Source organism: Belonocnema kinseyi, chromosome 2, assembly GCF_010883055.1.
Source record: "Belonocnema kinseyi isolate 2016_QV_RU_SX_M_011 chromosome 2, B_treatae_v1, whole genome shotgun sequence".
Lineage (NCBI taxonomy): Eukaryota > Metazoa > Arthropoda > Insecta > Hymenoptera > Cynipidae > Belonocnema > Belonocnema kinseyi.
In genome coordinates, this window is record NC_046658.1 from 123,623,840 (window position 1) to 123,641,835 (window position 17,996).

General features: G+C 26.4%; 2 protein-coding genes across 5 annotated transcripts in view; both read right to left on the bottom strand.

Annotated features, from left to right (window-relative positions):
• Positions 1-8,846, bottom strand: part of LOC117167727 (neuronal calcium sensor 2) — a 307,826-nt gene extending 298,980 nt beyond the window's left edge. The window contains exon 1 of the mRNA XM_033352877.1: positions 8,753-8,846. The gene's annotated coding sequence lies outside the window, so the exon portion shown is untranslated. The remainder of the gene's footprint in view (positions 1-8,752) is intronic.
• The window catches only part of LOC117167726 (neurocalcin homolog), a 377,055-nt gene extending 367,580 nt beyond the window's left edge, over positions 1-9,475 (bottom strand). For all 4 annotated transcript variants that reach the window (XR_004466426.1, XM_033352876.1, XM_033352875.1 and 1 more), the window contains exon 1: positions 9,338-9,475. The gene's annotated coding sequence lies outside the window, so the exon portion shown is untranslated. The remainder of the gene's footprint in view (positions 1-9,337) is intronic.
• Between the last annotated feature and the right edge of the window lie 8,521 nt (positions 9,476-17,996).

Genomic DNA, 17,996 nt, shown 5'->3' on the forward strand with positions numbered 1-17,996 from the left:
TTGCCATTAAGACGCCATTTTGAAAATACTAAAACGAAAAATCGATCTTTAAACCATGGATTCTCAAAGTTTAGACATTTATTCCACCGGTTAGTGAGATTCAAGGTTAATTACACACTCGAAAAGCTTTGGAAAATGGTTCACAAAAAAAATAGGCACGAAAAATCACGTTTTTTTTTGTTTAAACTGCATTTTGGGATAATAAATAAATTTTTTGAGGAATTTTATTGGCACCATCGGAAAGAGGAAATCTTAAGCTATAAAAATATATGTGTCTCAATGTTTTCTAGTGTCGAATAGTCTTAGTTATTGGCCGTTGAAAAGCAGTGTCCCGGTAGTGGCGTTTTGGCCGTTTAAGGGTTAATCCTAATTGTATCCAACAGTTCTCGTCTGTTTTCACCATAGTAAAACAAAAGCTCGATATTTCAAAATCACTGAAAGAATATCAAATAAGCTTTGTGATGAACTTAGGAATCGAAAGTTTAAAAGCTTGAACTTCTTCCTCAGATGGAATTTGTCGCATCCTTTGATTTTCAGAAATTTTTTAAATTATTTAATATAAACACATTCAAAATTAAACAACTTGAAATTGGAAATTTAACAACTGAAAAACATTTGATTGTAAGCATATGTTTATAAAAAGAATAGCTATAGAGCGGGACGACTGAAAAATACCGAAAAATAAAATTCCCGAAACTGGAGAATTCCCCCCCAAAAAAAATTCGAAACAGAAAATCCTCGAAATTAAAAAATAGCTCACAATTTAAAAATCCCGAGAGTTTGATTTGAAAATTCCCGATAATATAAAATTGCGGAAATAAAATTGCCGATTCAAGGAAATTCCTTAATTCAAACAACGCACAATTAGTAAATAATAAAATAATAAAGAAAATACTCTTCTTTAATGAACCTATTTTTTAATTTATTTATTGTTTATTTATTCTCAAAATAATTTTTTAATTGTTTCGATTGGGAAATTACCCTGTGTCGAAAATTGTATAGTGTTAGATATGTTATAATATCTTTAATTTCTATTGGGGAATTTTCTAATTAGGTAATATTTATAAACTGTCGGAAACTTTATTATTCGCAAACTTTACATTGTAGGCAATTTTATAGTTTCGGTATTTTTCAATAGTCTCTATAAAGCATTTAAAATAACTTTAAAAGTGAGAGTTTAGAATTCATAAATCAAAATTGTTGAAGTCTATTAATTAATTAATTAATTATTAATTAATTAATTGAATAATATTAAACTTGGAACATTAAACAATTTAGCATCTTTCATTGTGGCATTCGAAATTTTAACAGTTTTGAAAATATGAAAACTCTAAACTATAAGTCTAAAAAATTGAGCAAGATTAAACTAAAAGCTTTTTGAAACTAAATCATTTCAAATAATAAGCCTGAATAAAATTTTTCAATTTTTAATCATTTAATTTGAAACTTTTAATTATAAAAACCTCAAATTGAAATTCTGTGTTTATCTTATAATTATTTTTTAACGGCGCAAATTAACAAAATTTTCATTTATTATGCTTCAATTAAAATTATTTAAACGCTGAATAATTTCACTTTGAAATTGTTCCACTTAAAACTCAAGATTTTTGGTAGTTTTACCCCGTACTACTTCTACTTCATTTTAATTTTTTAGTTCTTTTCACAATTGAAAAAATGTTTAATTTGAAAACTTTAATGTGGAATTTATAATTTCCAACGAATTTTAATAAAAAAATTTAAATTATCTAATCTTACGTAATATTGTAACTTTAGATTTAAATATAATTTTTGTTTAAAAACTCAACTTTGAATTTTATTAAATGCAAGCGAATAAAATCATTTTCTCGCACCCAATTAAGTCTTTTTATTTGTTAAATAATTCGTGTCGGAAGCAAACTTGATTACAATGTGCGTATGACGCACGTCGAAAGCCTTGTCACTCAAAACCTGACCGGAAGATTCAATACCGATTATACTTATTATCGATATACCCACGCTATACGTAGCAAAATGGGTCAGAAATTAAATATAAAGAAGCAAGCCATTTTTTTATAGTAAACAAACAAACAACTCATTTAAAGACGTAATTCGGAAAACGAGTGAAAAATAGTACGAAATCTTTTCCAATTTCCCTGGCAAAGTTAATCTTATTCCCAGACGGAACATTCACGGAAATAGGGCTTCTGAGCAATTGCTTTCATCGACGAAAAAAGGAACAAGTTCAGGGTGTCTAGCGAAATTTCGTTTTTAAATTCCCGTACTTCTCGAATCGGAATCATCATTTTTCCCGATTTCCTCTTGAGATGTGTGTCTCAATTTCGCATCTTGGCAGAATCCAAGGAAAAACCAGCACAATTTTGTCAAAACATCGATTAAATTTTATGGAAATTTATCTTTAAAATTAGTACAAGACAATTTCTTTATTTCTTGTTTTTCACAGTGTACTGCATATTGTAACAAATTGTCTTTAACAATTTAATTGTACTATAAAATTGTTACCGCTATTTTATCTAACATTTGTTTAATTTTTTTATTGAAAACTAGATTTATTATAAATTAAATAACATTTTTTTGACTGAGATCTAATGAATATTATAACAAATAAAGTTTTAAAAAACAGTGTACAAATAAATTAAATAAATACTAACATTAATAGAAAGTAAAATTTGAACACAAAATTAGAGTTAAAAATTTGTCAGAACAAATGAATACATTAATGTTCATAAAAAAATGAAAACAATTGATTGGAATAATGTATTTTTACGACCTTTCTTAATTTGAACGGGCATTTTTAAGACCGAAAAAAACCAAGAATTTTATTTTAAAAGATGATTCTAAATCTGTTCAAAACTAAAAATGTACAGATTTGAACGTTAAAAATTTTAACTTTATAAACTACTTTTAATTTCAAACTAATTTTAAATGTTAATTTGATTTTTTTTAATCAGAAAAAGGAAATTTTTTCATATTGAGCAAAATTTGACTATTCATTTTAAATAAACAATTATAATCAAATATCCAAAACGAAACAATTAGAAACTAAAATGTTTCAGATAGAAAGTCTTGACTCGTTAAAATTTGAAATTTACCATTTCAATTGTTTTATTTTCTTGAATTTTTAATTTATATGTGAATTTTTTTTATTTTGATACACCAAAATTTGAACAATTAATGATTTCAAACGACTTGAAATTAAAATAACTGAACTTCTGATTTTAGAAAAGGGTTTAGGTTTTAAGGGGTAACATCTATGTAAAAATTTCAAAAAATCGATTTTTTTTAAGCTAAATTGGTACGTAATTATGTCAAAAACAATGTCCCGAAACGATTTATAAAAAAAAAATTTTCACCGAGTTCCAGCTGTCGGGCGCATGGCCCCCCAGCGTGCGGTCAGGCAGTTTTTAAACTTTAAACGCGTTTTCCTCGAAACCGCTTTTTTTTTCAATCGGCGACCACGATTACTCCGTCAGTTTTTATCCAATCAATTTGAATTTTTGACAGAATCTTTCAAACATTATTATCCAACGTCTCACGTACGATTTTTTTGATAAAATGAAAACTTTTTTTTATAAAAGTTTTTCGGCGATTTTAAAGAAAAAAAAATTTGTTTTTCAAAAATGCATAATTTTGTGAAAAAGTGATATTTTTGAAAAATCGTAGGTGAGACATTAATTTTTCATTCTATCTTGAAGAAAAAAATTTATATCTTTGTCTCAGACAAATAATGGCGACAAAAAGTTGGTGACCGTGGAGGTCTTTGAAAAAAAGTAGCTGTACTCTGGGTCCGCTAAAGGCGCCATTTTGTTTTTGAATAATTCTTAAAAATTAATTTATATTCCCTATAATATGTGTAATAAACTTGTCTTCTTGGATTTTGATTGGAATATTATATCTCTTTTCAAAAAAATCTTTAAAATGACCTTCAAAAACAGCCCCCTACATAGATGTTACCCCTTAAGCGATAACAAAAAAATGAGTTTCCAAAAGTCCATAAAAAACCTCGATGTGTTATTCATATAGTTTCTCCTTTTCATTTTCTTGGTCTGTAAATTATTTTTTCCAGGAAACTTTTACGACATTATTCTCTTTACTGACAGAAATTTCCTATACCTTTTCTCTACAGGAGGCATCGGCATGAAATTCCCATAAGGTCTTCTGAAACGTGCTCGGAAATTTTTTTATTGCATATAAAAAAATAAATAACGAGAAAAATGATTTAACCATGTTTGCTATTTTTGCCCTTTTTGCGCGAGACTTATGAAGGTTATCTGTTGTTAAATACAATATTCCAAGCGTCATGAAATGTAGATTTTAGTTTACAATGTAAAGAACTGAACTTTAAAAAAAAAAAGAATTTCATGGGATAGGAAAAAATGGACTTATGAAATTTTCAACTTTACAAAAGGTTAATTTAATTTTAAAAGGGAATGATGAAGCATTTAAATGAATATGCCAACTTTATCGAATCTCTTTCTCTCTCGCAAGTTGTTTTTGGTTCAGTGACAAAAGTATAGGCAATGATGCCAAGAATTTGGGAAAAGCCTAGATTAGAGAAAAGCCTTTGTAACAATGCTGAGTTGCACGAAATTTGGCTTTGAAATGGATTCTCTTCTAATTTATGCACCTTAGTCAGTATAACATTAGCTGCATCTTAATTTGTTTCTAAAATTGTACAAGAGCTATTGAAAGGGTTAAGAGGAGTTACAAGTTCCTTTTTTGCTGATTTACTTTCTTTTTATTAGTTATGTTCACTAAAAGAGAGAACGGTAGAAGTAGAACTTCGTTACTGAACTCCAAATAAAACTATATCATTCTTTGTTTCAAGAATAAGAAACCCTTAAATCTAACGATAAAAAGTTTTCCAAATTCTTGAGACAACTCCAAGGACAATTCAATCAATTATTTCAAGAGACGATTCGTAAAACTTTTTATCGTTAGATATAAGAATTTGCTGAAATAGAGGGTCTGAATAGAATAGGGGTCCATACCGAGCACAAAAATTCTCGGTTATTTTCTAGGGTAGCAAATCATTTTTGGCATCAGTAAGATTTTTTAATTCGAGCTTTTAAAACTGAAAATCTTTAATTTAAAGTGCAAATTAAAGAACTCAAAGTGAAACTCTTTTGAACTTGAAACACTTTAGAAATGCAAATTTGTTAATAAAAATAATAATTTAGTTTAATGAAGCTAAAAATTTCAAACTTTTATAAATTAAGTTCAAATATTTCTGCTTAAAAAATTTAAATCCACGTTATAATTTCCAAAGCTCAAAATTAAAACCAATCTTCCCTTTCAAATCAAAATAATAAAAATGTTCAAAGTAAAACATGCTCCTCTTCAATTTAGTACAAACTTGGAAATAAAAAACTCCCTCCTTTTATCTGAATGATAAAAATACTACATTTGACTCCTTCCTCATTCATCTTCTAAATCAGAAAAACAATTAATAACCAACATTTACTCCCTTCCAGCGTAATCAAAATATTTAAAAGAAAAAGTTCTTTTTACAATTCAGAAAAATTGTTAAGCGACTTTCATCCCTTTCACGAGATAATAATCTTATAAAAAAATATCCCCCTTCCGATTCAAAAAAGAATGAAATTAAAAAGTTCCCTCCTTCAAAAAAATTAAAATGCTAAAAATAATGTGGTCTTTCAATTAAAAAACAAAAAATTACTAAGATGATAAACAAAAAGAGTTTCCACTTCCAGTTCAGAAAAATTTGAAACCAAAATTTTATCTCTGCCTCTCTTTAAATTGTTCAGTTTTGAATATTTGATTGAATAAAACCGTTCAAGTATAAATCTATTAATTAGAAATTCTTTTAAAATTGAAAATAATTGATAAAAGTTAAAATTTCAACGTTAAAATCTGTAAATTGTTTAATTTTTAACTTTAAAATCATTAATATTCATGGAAATGCTTTTAAAAGTTTGGAAATCCCTTAAAATTCTTTGAGATACAGTGAAATCTTTCAAGTCTCTTAAAAACAATTAAAATTTTTTAAAAATTGAAGTGTTAATTAAATTTTTCAAAATTCCTTAAAATCATTTATATTATATCAAAAAAGATCAATTTTTAACCAATCTGTAAAATTTTGAACTCAAAAAATATATTTTTTAACTGAAAGTGAATAGAAACAGAAGAATTCTTAATTAAACAAAAGAATCCTCAACAAAAAAGATGAATTATCTACAAGCCGAATTTTTTTTCTAGAAGAATTTAAAAATATATATACATTTTCTACTAAAGAAGTAAATTTTCAACTTATAAATGATAACTTTGACACCAGAAACGGAACAGTTACAATTTTCAGATACCAAAAAAAATTATTTTCAACAAGAAAAAAGTAATTTTCAACAAAAACGTTCAATTTTCATCTAAAGAGCTGAAAATTATTTTTTAACGAAACTATTTCAACTTTAAACCAATTAGTTCAATTTTAAACCAATGATACGACTTTTCGATTAAATAAATCAATTTTCAACAAAATTGTAAAATTTTGAAGATGAAAATTCGAATTGTCTAGAAAACAGGCACCATTTCCAAAATAAGGAGTATTCTGATCCAAAAATATAATAATAAAAATAATTAACTGTCGCTCAAAAAAAGATTACTTTTCTACCAAAAGATGCGTTATTAATTCAAAATATAGAATTTTTTATCCAAAAAGTCGAATAAACAATAAAAAAGGCGAATTTTTTACCAAAAAAGATTACTTATCTACTAAAAAACGAATTTTCATTCCAAAAACGAATTTTATCATCCAAAAGGACGATTTATATTTATTTTTTAGTTGAATTTTGCAAAAAAGAATAAATTTTCAACCTAATAGTAGAATCTTAAACCAAAAGAGATGATTTCTGAAATAAAAATATAAGATTAGACATTTTTGAATTAAAAAGAATTAACTTTCAACCAAAAAGCCTTAATTTTCTACCAAAAGGGCGAATTGTCAAACCAGAAAAACGAATTTTTAACAACGAAATTAAATTTCAATCAAACACTGAATAGTTGAAAAAATACTAAAGAGACGCCTTTTCAATGAAAAAGTTAAAATTTGAAACAAACAGTTCAATTTTTAAACATGTAAGGTGACTTTTCTACTATAAAAGATGAATAAATTATCCAAAAAGACAAATATTTAACGAAACATTTGAATTTTCGACTAATAAGTTAAGAAATTACGAAAATAGTTTAAACTTCAACCTTCAAGGATGCATTTTTAACTAAATGGTCAAATTTAAAACAATAAAGATTAAAATGTAACCAATGAAAATGTAATCGTGAAATTTTCAATTAAAATAATTAATTAAAAAAAGCAAAGTTTTAAACAAAAAAGATGAAATTTAAAAAAAAAAAAAGATTTTTCAAAGCAAACAGTCGAATTTTTTAACAAAGTACAGGAATTTTCTACCTAACAGTTGAATTTTCGACTATAAAAATATAGATTTCCAAGCAAAATAGAAACAGTGAAATTTTCAGATAAAAAACTTATTTTTTTACAGAAAAGAAAAGATTTTTCATTCAAAAAAGTTAAATTTTACACCCAAGAGCTGAATCTTAAAAATATATGTATTTTTCATCATAGTAGTTCAACTTTAAACCAAGTAGTTCAATTTTCAACAAAAAAAAGACAAATTTTGAAACAAGTATATCAATTTTCAACAAAATTGTTGAATTTATCAGACAACAAGACGAATTATCTATAAAACAGTTAAATTTGCAAACCGAAAATATTATTTTCAATTAAAAAAGTTAATTTTCAACCGAGTAATTAAATTTGTCAGCCAAGAAGACCCATTTTCTACAAAACAGTTCAATCTTATGCACCTAAATATAAATTTTTATTTAAAATTATGAATCTTCAACAAGAAAAATTAAATTTTTTAAAAGTAGTTTCACTATAAACAAAGCGGTGGAATTTTTAACCAACAAAAATGAAATCGTAATGAAACATGCGATTTCCTATAAAAAATATGGCTCTCAAGATAGTTTAAGTTTTAACCTACAAAGAATTGAAAATGTCATATTTTTAAAGAAAAAATAATAAAATTCAACCAAAAACAGTTGAATATTCAAAATAAAAAGACTTTTTTTTTAGAACACAGGTGAGATTTTAACCCGTAAAGTTGAGTTTTAACCAAAAAAGTTTATTTTCAACCAATACAGGTTGTTTTTCTAACATAAAAAATTAGGTTTGAACCAGTTACAGTGAACGAAAAAAAATGATAAAAAATAGTTGAGTTCCCAAAGAAAGAGATAAAACTTCAATTAAAAAAGATTAATTTTAAACAAAACAGTAAAAATATCCACTAAAAAAGATATTTTAAAAATCACCCTTAAATAATTAATGGACATTCCCAAAACAATAATAAATTAGAAACTCCGCCGTCACAAAATAATTTCCCTGTCATTCACCGGCATACCCAGTTTGCCTAGATCTGTCAATTACAAAACGAAAATAATGACAGTTAAATATCCTGACATTGTTCAAACAATTGAAACATCGTGTCAAGAATAATTCTGAACAGTTGACACTTCTTTCTGTCCCTATAACCACCTGTCCCATACTTCAAAACAAAAAAGACGCAGCTAAAAATCAATAAAATAGCCCTATCTCATAGAGAAAAAAATTAACATCTACACAATTTCGAGTAGAATATATTACAAGTGTAATAATAAAAAGTCTGAAGAGAGTTTTGTAGGTTCGGACGACTCTGTACCTAATTAGAAAAGACACTAAACTTACCGACTATTCTTGCTGGCATGCCACGAGGTGTGGAACGTGCTGGTTGTTTTCTTTTCGTTGCTAACTAATCTTGACATTTGCGAGATCCCGGCAGGCTTCCCGGGTACGGCGCTGGTGGTTAGAAGCAGCATGGGTCCCTCTTCTCACTCTCCACCCACAATAAAATCTCTGACACTCTCACGGGAAACTTGACATGCATTCATATAAACAATAACAACCCACACAAGCACTCACACCTCTTCACATTCACACAAAAACACTTCAAACACACGGCATTCATACTTCGTAAAAAAATAATAAAAAAGTAAATCCGACAGGATAGCGAACGTGCGAGCTCGAAGGCCAGGCAAAACCGTTTTGACGCACGAGACTGAAATCGCCTTCCTTTTTTACACGATGGCAATTGTCAAAGGATCCCAAAGAGCCGCCTCCTCGAATTGAAACGCGATTTTCCCGTTTGACGAATCCGGTCGCGGGTGTCCCTCCGTTTTCTCGGTAAAACCGATTTCAATTTCCGGAGTCGTGTTTTGAACGAAGAAGAGAGAAAACATACGCAGTGGCAGGATTCAGAGGACAATTACTAACCTAGAAGCGAATCGTTGAGGACTCGTCACGACTGGATAACGGAATAAGGAACTCAAAACATTCTCAAGACACGGACTCGTATTCTGCTACGGTTGCCATATTGGAATCAATCGGAATTTCATGCCCATTCCAAGAGACGAGCAGCCACCAGAGGCAAAGCAAAACTGAAACAATTCTCGTAATCTCCGTAGTCGATGAGGGCGGCGCTGCAACCGCCGAGACCCAATCACAAGCTTTAGTCCGAAATTACTCAAACCTCGTTCCCGGGTCGCTTATCGAATTTTTCCTAATCCAAATCATTTGTTGAATCGCCTGCGACGGAAATTAGAATTTTCGCCAGAAAACTTCAGTGGATATTTAACATTAGATTTGGAAATGGAGGTTGGGAAAAGTGAGGAATGAGCAGTGATGAGCAATATCATAGCAATATGTAGTTTTTTTTAACTGTTACCCCAGTAAGGGGACGTCCATAAACTTGCGGCTACCAAGTTTAGGCTGTTTTTGACCCCTCGGTCACCCTTGGTCGACAACCGTAGTTTTTTTCTTATGCTGCACCCCCCCCCCCCCCCCCCCCCCCCCCCCGGTAAAAGTAAGGTATCACAGAATTCTATCAAACCATGGGAAACGAATTTTCTACAAATCAGTTTAATTTTGTACAAAATAATTGAATTTTATAACATACTGTTGAAATTTCAAGCCAAAAAGACGAATTTTCTATAAAATAATTGAATTTTCAACTATGAATATAAATTAACAAAAGAAAAGTTTATTTACAATCAATCTGTTAAATTTTCAACCAAAAAGTTTAATTTTCAGTTTAAAAAATTACTTTTTGACCAAGAAAAAACGCGTTCTCGACTAAAATTCAGAACTTTTCAGAAAATAGTTGAACTTTCAACTAAGAAATTAAATTTTCAGCTCAAAAAGATAAATTTCTTACGAAAAATGTAATACTGGATATTTAAACAACAAAGAATTTTAATTATAAATCATTCGGATTTAACTATCGTAGATGTATTTTCAAAAAAAAATACTTAATTTTTAATTTAAAAAATGTACTAAATACTTGAAATTTTAACTTATAAATGATAAATTTCTATCCAAAAATAGAAAAATTCAATTTTCGGCTGAAAAAATGCATTTTTTAAGAAACCAAACAAAGAACGAAGCTTCAATCCAAAAGTTTAATTTTAAGCCGAAGAATTAAATCTTAAAAAACATGAATTTTTAACAAACAGCTGGTTTTACTTTAAAACAAATTGTTGCATTTTCAACTGAAAAAATGTTATTTTTAATCAAATATCTGACTCCTCAAACAAGAAAATTAAATTTTAAAGAGAAACGGATGAATAATCTAAAAAACGATTGAATTTTTGGCCCAAAAATATTTTCTTTGTAGTAAAAGTTAATTTTCTACCAATAATTTAATTTTTAATTTAAAAAAGGTTTAATTTTTAACCAAATACTTAAATTTGTACCAGAAAATAAAATTTTTAACGTAAAATTTAATTTTCAACCTGATAGTTTAATATTCTCTCAAACTGTTGAATGCTTAACCAAATCCTAATAATTTAGACCAAAAAATTTGCACTTTTAACGAAAAATGATGAGTTTAAGAAGAATAATTTTCCAGCAATAAAGAGAATTTTTTCAAAATATATAATTCCCACCTAAAAATATCAATTTTCAACAAAAAATCAACTTTCAACAAAAAAAGAAATAGTTCCATTGTTCTATTTATAAATTAATTCTTTAAAAAGAAATCACAGAATAATTACGTTTTCAACGAAATTCTTGAATTTTAAAGCGGAAAGGACGAATTATCTACGGAACGGTCGAATTTTCAGCCCGTAACTAAAATTTTTTGACAAAAATTTATTTTCTATAAAATAGCAAAATGTTTATAAAGATTCATTTTTTTAATAGAAAATTTAAATTTTTAACTAAAAAGATTACTTTTTTACCAGAAAGATAAATTTTGAACCAGAAAATACAAAATTCCAACAAAATACATTAATTTTCAAAAAAATTATTGATTTTAAATGTCAAAAGGATGAATTATTTACAAAACGGTTGAATTTTTAGACTGAAAATATACTTTTTGAACAAACAAAAAAGTTCACTTTCTACCAAAACGGTAAATTTTCATAAAAAATAGTTTAATTTGTAACGAAGTAATTAAATTCAAACCAAAAATGTGCATTTTTGACCACAAAGGATGAATTTTCAACAAAAAAGGATGAATGTTCAACCAAAAAGATTGATTCATCCTCGACCAAAAAAGGTCAATTTTAAACAAATTACATACATTTTCAACTACAAAATATCAGTTTTCAAACACAAAAGAAATAGATACATTGTTAATAAAAAAAATTGATTCTCAACTACAAAAAAAAAACGAATTTTCAACAAAATAGATGAATGTTCAACTAAAATTGTAAACCTTAAAAAAATATATTTTTCAACAAAAGAGTTTAACATAAAATATGATTTTTTAACAAAGAAGATTAATTTGTTTAATGTAAAATTTGAATTTTCCAACAAGAAGATTAATTTTCTACCAAAACACATGAACTTTGAACAAAATGCACTAATTTTCATGCAAATTTTTGAATTTAAAAGCCAAAAGAATGTTAAGTTTTCATAACAAACATTTGAATTGTTAACCAAGTGGTTAAATTTAAACTAAAAATACGCATTTTTAACCAAAAAATACGAATTTTCAATATATAAACCGTAAATTTCTAACTAAACGTTGAATAGTGTAACTATAAAATAAAAAAAATTAAGTTTTATTAAATTAAAGAAAAACGAATTTTCAACAAAAAAGTTTAATTTTAAACCAAAGAGGTAAATGATGATAAATATGAATATTTAACTAGCGTTCAACTTCAACCACGTCGTTGAATTTTTAACCAAATATTTGAATCTTCAGCTAGAATGATTAAATTGTTAAATTTTAAAGTCAAAAGGATGATTTATCTACAAAACGGTTATATTTTTAACACAAAAATATGATTTTTTAATAAACAAGTTTATTTTCTACTAAAAAGCTTAATGTTCATAAAAGTATTTTAATTTTTAACAAAAATTTCAATTTACAACCGAATAGTTTAATATTCTATTAAATTCTTGAATTATTAACCAACCTAGAATAATAATAAAGAACCATGCAGTTGTATGTTTAATAAAAGAGGATAAATTTTCTACCAAGAAGATTAATTTTCGACCATGGATGATCCATTTTTAACAAACTGTATGAATTTTCATTTAGAGAAGATCCATTTTCAATCAAAAATATTAATCTTCGACCAAAAATTAAATATGTAGTTACATTGTTAGTTAAAAAATAAATTCTCAACAACAAATGAACCAACTTAATTAATTGTGAGCTTCGCCACAAATCCCCAGGGACTCCAAACTTAAACTGGCAGGGACCCTTAAATATGATTTTTCATATGAAAAAAATTAATTTTCTGCTCAAAATTTTTAAAGTTTAAAATAAAAGTGATTAAGCCTCAACAAATAACTGCTGCATTGTCAACTGAATAGTTTAATTTTTAAGTCAAAATTGTTCATTTCTTATACTGCCGTAAAAACTAAAAAGATACATAAGTTACATTGCCGTATAGGGTTATTCTCGTAAACTTGGCAATGAAAAACTCGACCTAAGCGACAATGTCACTTATGTATCTTTTTATTTTGTAGGGCACTATAAGGCAGTTGATCAAGAAGACAGTCGACGGAAGATCGTTTTTAACTACGTACAATGAATTTGTTAAATAGTTGAGTTTGTAAAAAAAAAATAATTTTTAAACCAACAGTTCGTATTTGCAATCAAATAGTTGGTCTTTTAATCATTTCAAAATTTTCAATACAAAATTCTAGATTGAACTAAAAATATGAATTTTCAACCATATAAGATTACTTTTCTACGATAAAAAAATAATTTTCAATCCAAACCAAACAGTTCCATTTTTTACCTAGAAAGATGGATCACTAAAAAAAATAGTCGAATTTTCAAAAAAAATAATTAAAGTTACATCAAAATAGTCGAATTTTTATGTAAAGGCTGTCATTGAATTTATAATTATTACATGTTAAACGTTTTCGACTTAAAAATGTCCAATTGTTAAGGATTGCTATTTGAAAAAATTAAATTTTGAAATACGGATTCACGAAATTAGAAATAGTTGAATTTAACCGAAAAAGATTTTCTACCAAAACAGAGATAAATTTTCAAACAAGAAATACGATCTTCCATCGAAAAAATTCATTTTTAATCAAAAAATAGCATTAACAAACAAATAATTGAACATTCAAGCAAAAAAGATGAATATGGAGTTAAATAGTTAAATTTCCAAAAGGCCAAAAAGATGAATTTTTTATGGACAAGATCAATTTGCTAACCAAAAAAAGTTTTTTCAACCAAATTCATGCATTTTCATACAAGTATTTGAATTTTTAACCAAAATAGATCGATTGTTAACCAAATAAATACATTTTCCAACACAAAAGATTATTTTTTTACTAAAAATTAAATTTTCTATCTAGAAAATTAATGAAAAAAAATATAATTTTCACCCAGTTAAATTAAACGAAAAAGTAAAGCGAATTTAAAAAAAAAATATTTGAACTTTCAACCAAATAAAAAAAATCAATTCTTAACAAAAAAGAACATAATTTTCAACAAGTCGAATTAAAAATAAACACAAATATTTAACCAAATTATTGAATCATCTACCATATAGCAGAATTTTTAATGAAAAAAGATGAATATGGAGCTAAATAGTTTGGTTTTCAATTTAAAAACAAATCGTTTGAATCAAATATAGAATCGTCAAATTTTCAATGTACCAAATTAATTTTCAACTAGTTGGATTCAACCAAAAATACAAATTATTAACCAAATAGTTGAATGCGCAGCCAAAAAGAATTGCATTATGGAGCCAAAAATACCAATTATCTACAAAGCAATTGAAGTTTAAATGAAAAATATGATTATTCAACAAAAAAGTTTATTTTCTATTAAATAGTTATATTTTCATTAAAATAGATTTTTTCAACAACAAAAATATGATTTTTCAAGAAAAAAGTTAATTTGCTACCAAACAGTTGCACAATCTTCTGAATATTTGGATGTTAAGATCAAAAAGATGAATTTTCAAGCAAATGATTGAACTTTTAATCAAATAGTTTAATTTTCAAGCTAAAAAGACGAATTGTTTAGAAGCCAATAGAATTTTCAAAACAAAAGGTTTAATTTTAAATTAAAAAGTTCATTTTTAACCAAGCTAGATGACTTTTAAGAAAGATGAATTTCCAAACCATAAAGTAAAACTTTTAACTTTAAACCAATACAATTTAACTAAGAAAGTCGAATTTTTAAACAAATTTTTGAATCCTCCACCAAAAAAGATGAATTTTCAACAAAGAAGATTAATTTTCTAATAAAACAGACGAATTTTCAATAAAAAACATAAATTTTTTATTAAATAGTTAAATTTTTAACTTATAAAATATAAATTTCCAACTAAAACTGGAACAATTAAATTTTCTGATAAACAATTTTTACCAAAAAAGTTCAGTTTTAAACCAAAGAGCATAATCTTTTAATAAATCGTTTTTTAACGAAGTGGTTCACAAAAAGACGATAAGACAAATTATCTATAAAAGAGTTGAGTTTTTAACCAACAAATATTATTTATCAAGAAAATGTTCATTTTCTAACAAATAGATCAATTTTCATGAAAATGGCTCAATTTTTAATGGAATAGTTTAATTTTTAACCAAATATATGAATTTTCAAAAATAAGTTAATTTCCAATTAAATAATTCATTTTCCAAGCCAAGAAGATAAACTTTCCAGAAAATAGTTCAATTTTTAAACCGAAAACATGAATTTTCAACATTTAAACCAAAATTTTGTTTACATTGAAAATAAATATTCTTTGTTGAAAACTATTCTTTTTGTCGCAATTCAGCTGTTTTTTATTAAAAATTTTTTCTGTTCAAAATATAAACTTTTTTTATTTGTGTTTTAAATATTTTTTCAGTTAATTAGTTAAAGATAGATCTCTTTGATTAAGCATTTAATAATATTCTCTAAAAAATTAGTTTCTTTTAACTCTTTAGTTTAAAACTCTACAGTTTTGTAAAAATTTGTCCCTTTAGTTCAAAATTTAACCTATTTTTTGTCAAAGAAACTGTTTGGTTGATTATTAGTTATTTTAAAAAATATATTTAGTTAAAAGTTCATCTATGTGAGCGGAAAATTTAACTATTTGGTAAAAAATTTAACAAATTAGTTGAATATTCAACCAAAAAGACGGTTGAAGAATTTTTTATAAGACAGTTGAATTTCAATAAATAAGTTTTCTGTCAAAAAAAGATGAATTTTCAACCAAAAATATAATATTCAAAATTTTAATGAGAATGTGAATTTTCTGCAAAACGGTTGAATCCTCAACCCAAACAGATTAATTTTCAACTAAATTGCTGCATTTTTAACGAAAATGATGAATTTTTAACCCAGAATATTAATTTTCTACCAAAAACTACGATTTTTCAACAAAATACATGAATTTTCAACCAAATACTTGAATTTTTAACTGAAAAAGATAAATTTTTAACCAAAAATGAACACGTATCATTTTTATTTGAAAAAATTAATTCTCAACAACAACAAAAAAACGAATTTCAAGCAATTAGTTGAATTTTTGACAAAAAATATGACTTTTTAACAAGATAGTTGCATCTTAAACCAAAAAATTAAATTTTCTACTAAATACACTAAAATCTCCGTTTCTGTCGGCGCTTGAATCGTTTTCAATTGGAATATATAATATTTCGCAACATACGCGAGTGATTACCCGCGCAATGCGTCTTTCCGACACACTGCTGGTGATTTTCAGACAAGAGTCGCAACAGCTTAGAAACTGCGTGAGCTAGCAGGCCTAGGAAGGCCGAGACCGGGGGGACAGAAACCGAGAGTATGGTGTAGTAGAATTTTGAACCGAACGAGATAAATTCCACACCAAAAAATATATATAATAGACTTTTCAGCCAAAAAAAGTTGGCTTTTCTTATTAGGTTCTATCAATTCAGTTCTTCTATTTTAATAAGCGAAAAAATAAGAAGAAGGGGACATTTCTTAAAAATAGGATACGGGATTCTTCCTCTGACTCCCCCCCCCCCCCCCCCCCCCCCCCCCCCCCCCCGTTTACCATCAAATTGGTAGCGTAGTTATTGGACGTTCATCAATGAAATCCAGGACCAAGGATTTAATTAATAAAAATAAATAATTAAATTAATCGAATAGGGTAATAATAGAAGAATATATTCTTTTAATTAAAATTCTCCTGTTTTTTTAGAAAATTCCTCTTCTTGACTTGAAAATTTAACTATTTGTTTAAGATTTTCATCTTTCTTGAACGGGAAAATCTTTCTTGGTAAAAACTCAACTCTTGTTGAAAATTGGACTTTTTGGTAGAAAATTGATTTTAATAGGCTGCGAATTCGACGATTCGCTTAAAAAGTCATATTGGAGTTTTCAATCGAAAACTATTCATTGTTAACAAAAAATAGAATAATTAAGTTTATAATTGAAAAAATTACGTTTAAAAACTAATTTCCCACTGGAAAAATTAATTTTTAACATAGTAGATCAACTTCTAACCAAATGGTTAAATTTTCAATCAAGAAGAAAAATTCTAATAAAAAAGATGAATTTACAACACAATACATAAATTTTCAATTTAACAGTAAATTTTTAACCAATAATGAAGTAGTTCAATTTTCAGTAAAAAAGTTCATTCTTAATTGAATGAACGAATTTTCAGCAAATTAATTAAATATTTATCTAATAGTATGAATGTTGAACAAAATAGCTGAACTTCCAACCAAGTAGCTTAATTTTCAACCAAAAAACTTAAATTCTCGATGAAAAATTTTATAGTTAAATTTTCTAGTAAAAAGCTATTAATTTTTTGGATAAATAGTTGAATTTTCAACCTCATTGAATGATTTTGCACTGAAAGAGATTAATTCTTACCCAAAAATATAATAGTATACTTTTCAAATACAAAGAATGAACCTTCAACCAATAATTGTTCGATTTTCTTTTTAATATAATTTCAGTTCCTTTGAATATTTAATGATTACAATTTTTTATATCGAACACTTTCAATTTCAAATTATTCAATTCAAAAAGTCTTAATTAAGAAATGAAACAAGTTCAATTTTTTAAAATTCCATTTGGAATATTGTTCTTTTTTGTCCATTCTAAATAATCTAATATTGTTTGATTTGGAACGTTTTCAATTAAAAATTGTATATATATATTTTAATTTCAAAATTTTTGAATTCGAAATTATAAATTATTGTTTCATAATTTATTTACAATTCTATATTCAAAAATTTGTTTTGTGATGGGTTTTTAAATTGTTTATATTTTTAACACAAGGAAATAAAAATTCGAATAAATTCTTAGTTAAACATTATATCAACTTAAATAAACAGAGAAGGACTTCCAGATTAGAAATAAAATGATTTTTGATCCAGTCTACTGCTATAACAAAATTTGATGAAAAAATTAGTAAACAGTCTTACATTCGGTCAAAAAATTTATTTTTTCTAAAACTGCTTCGTATTAATATAA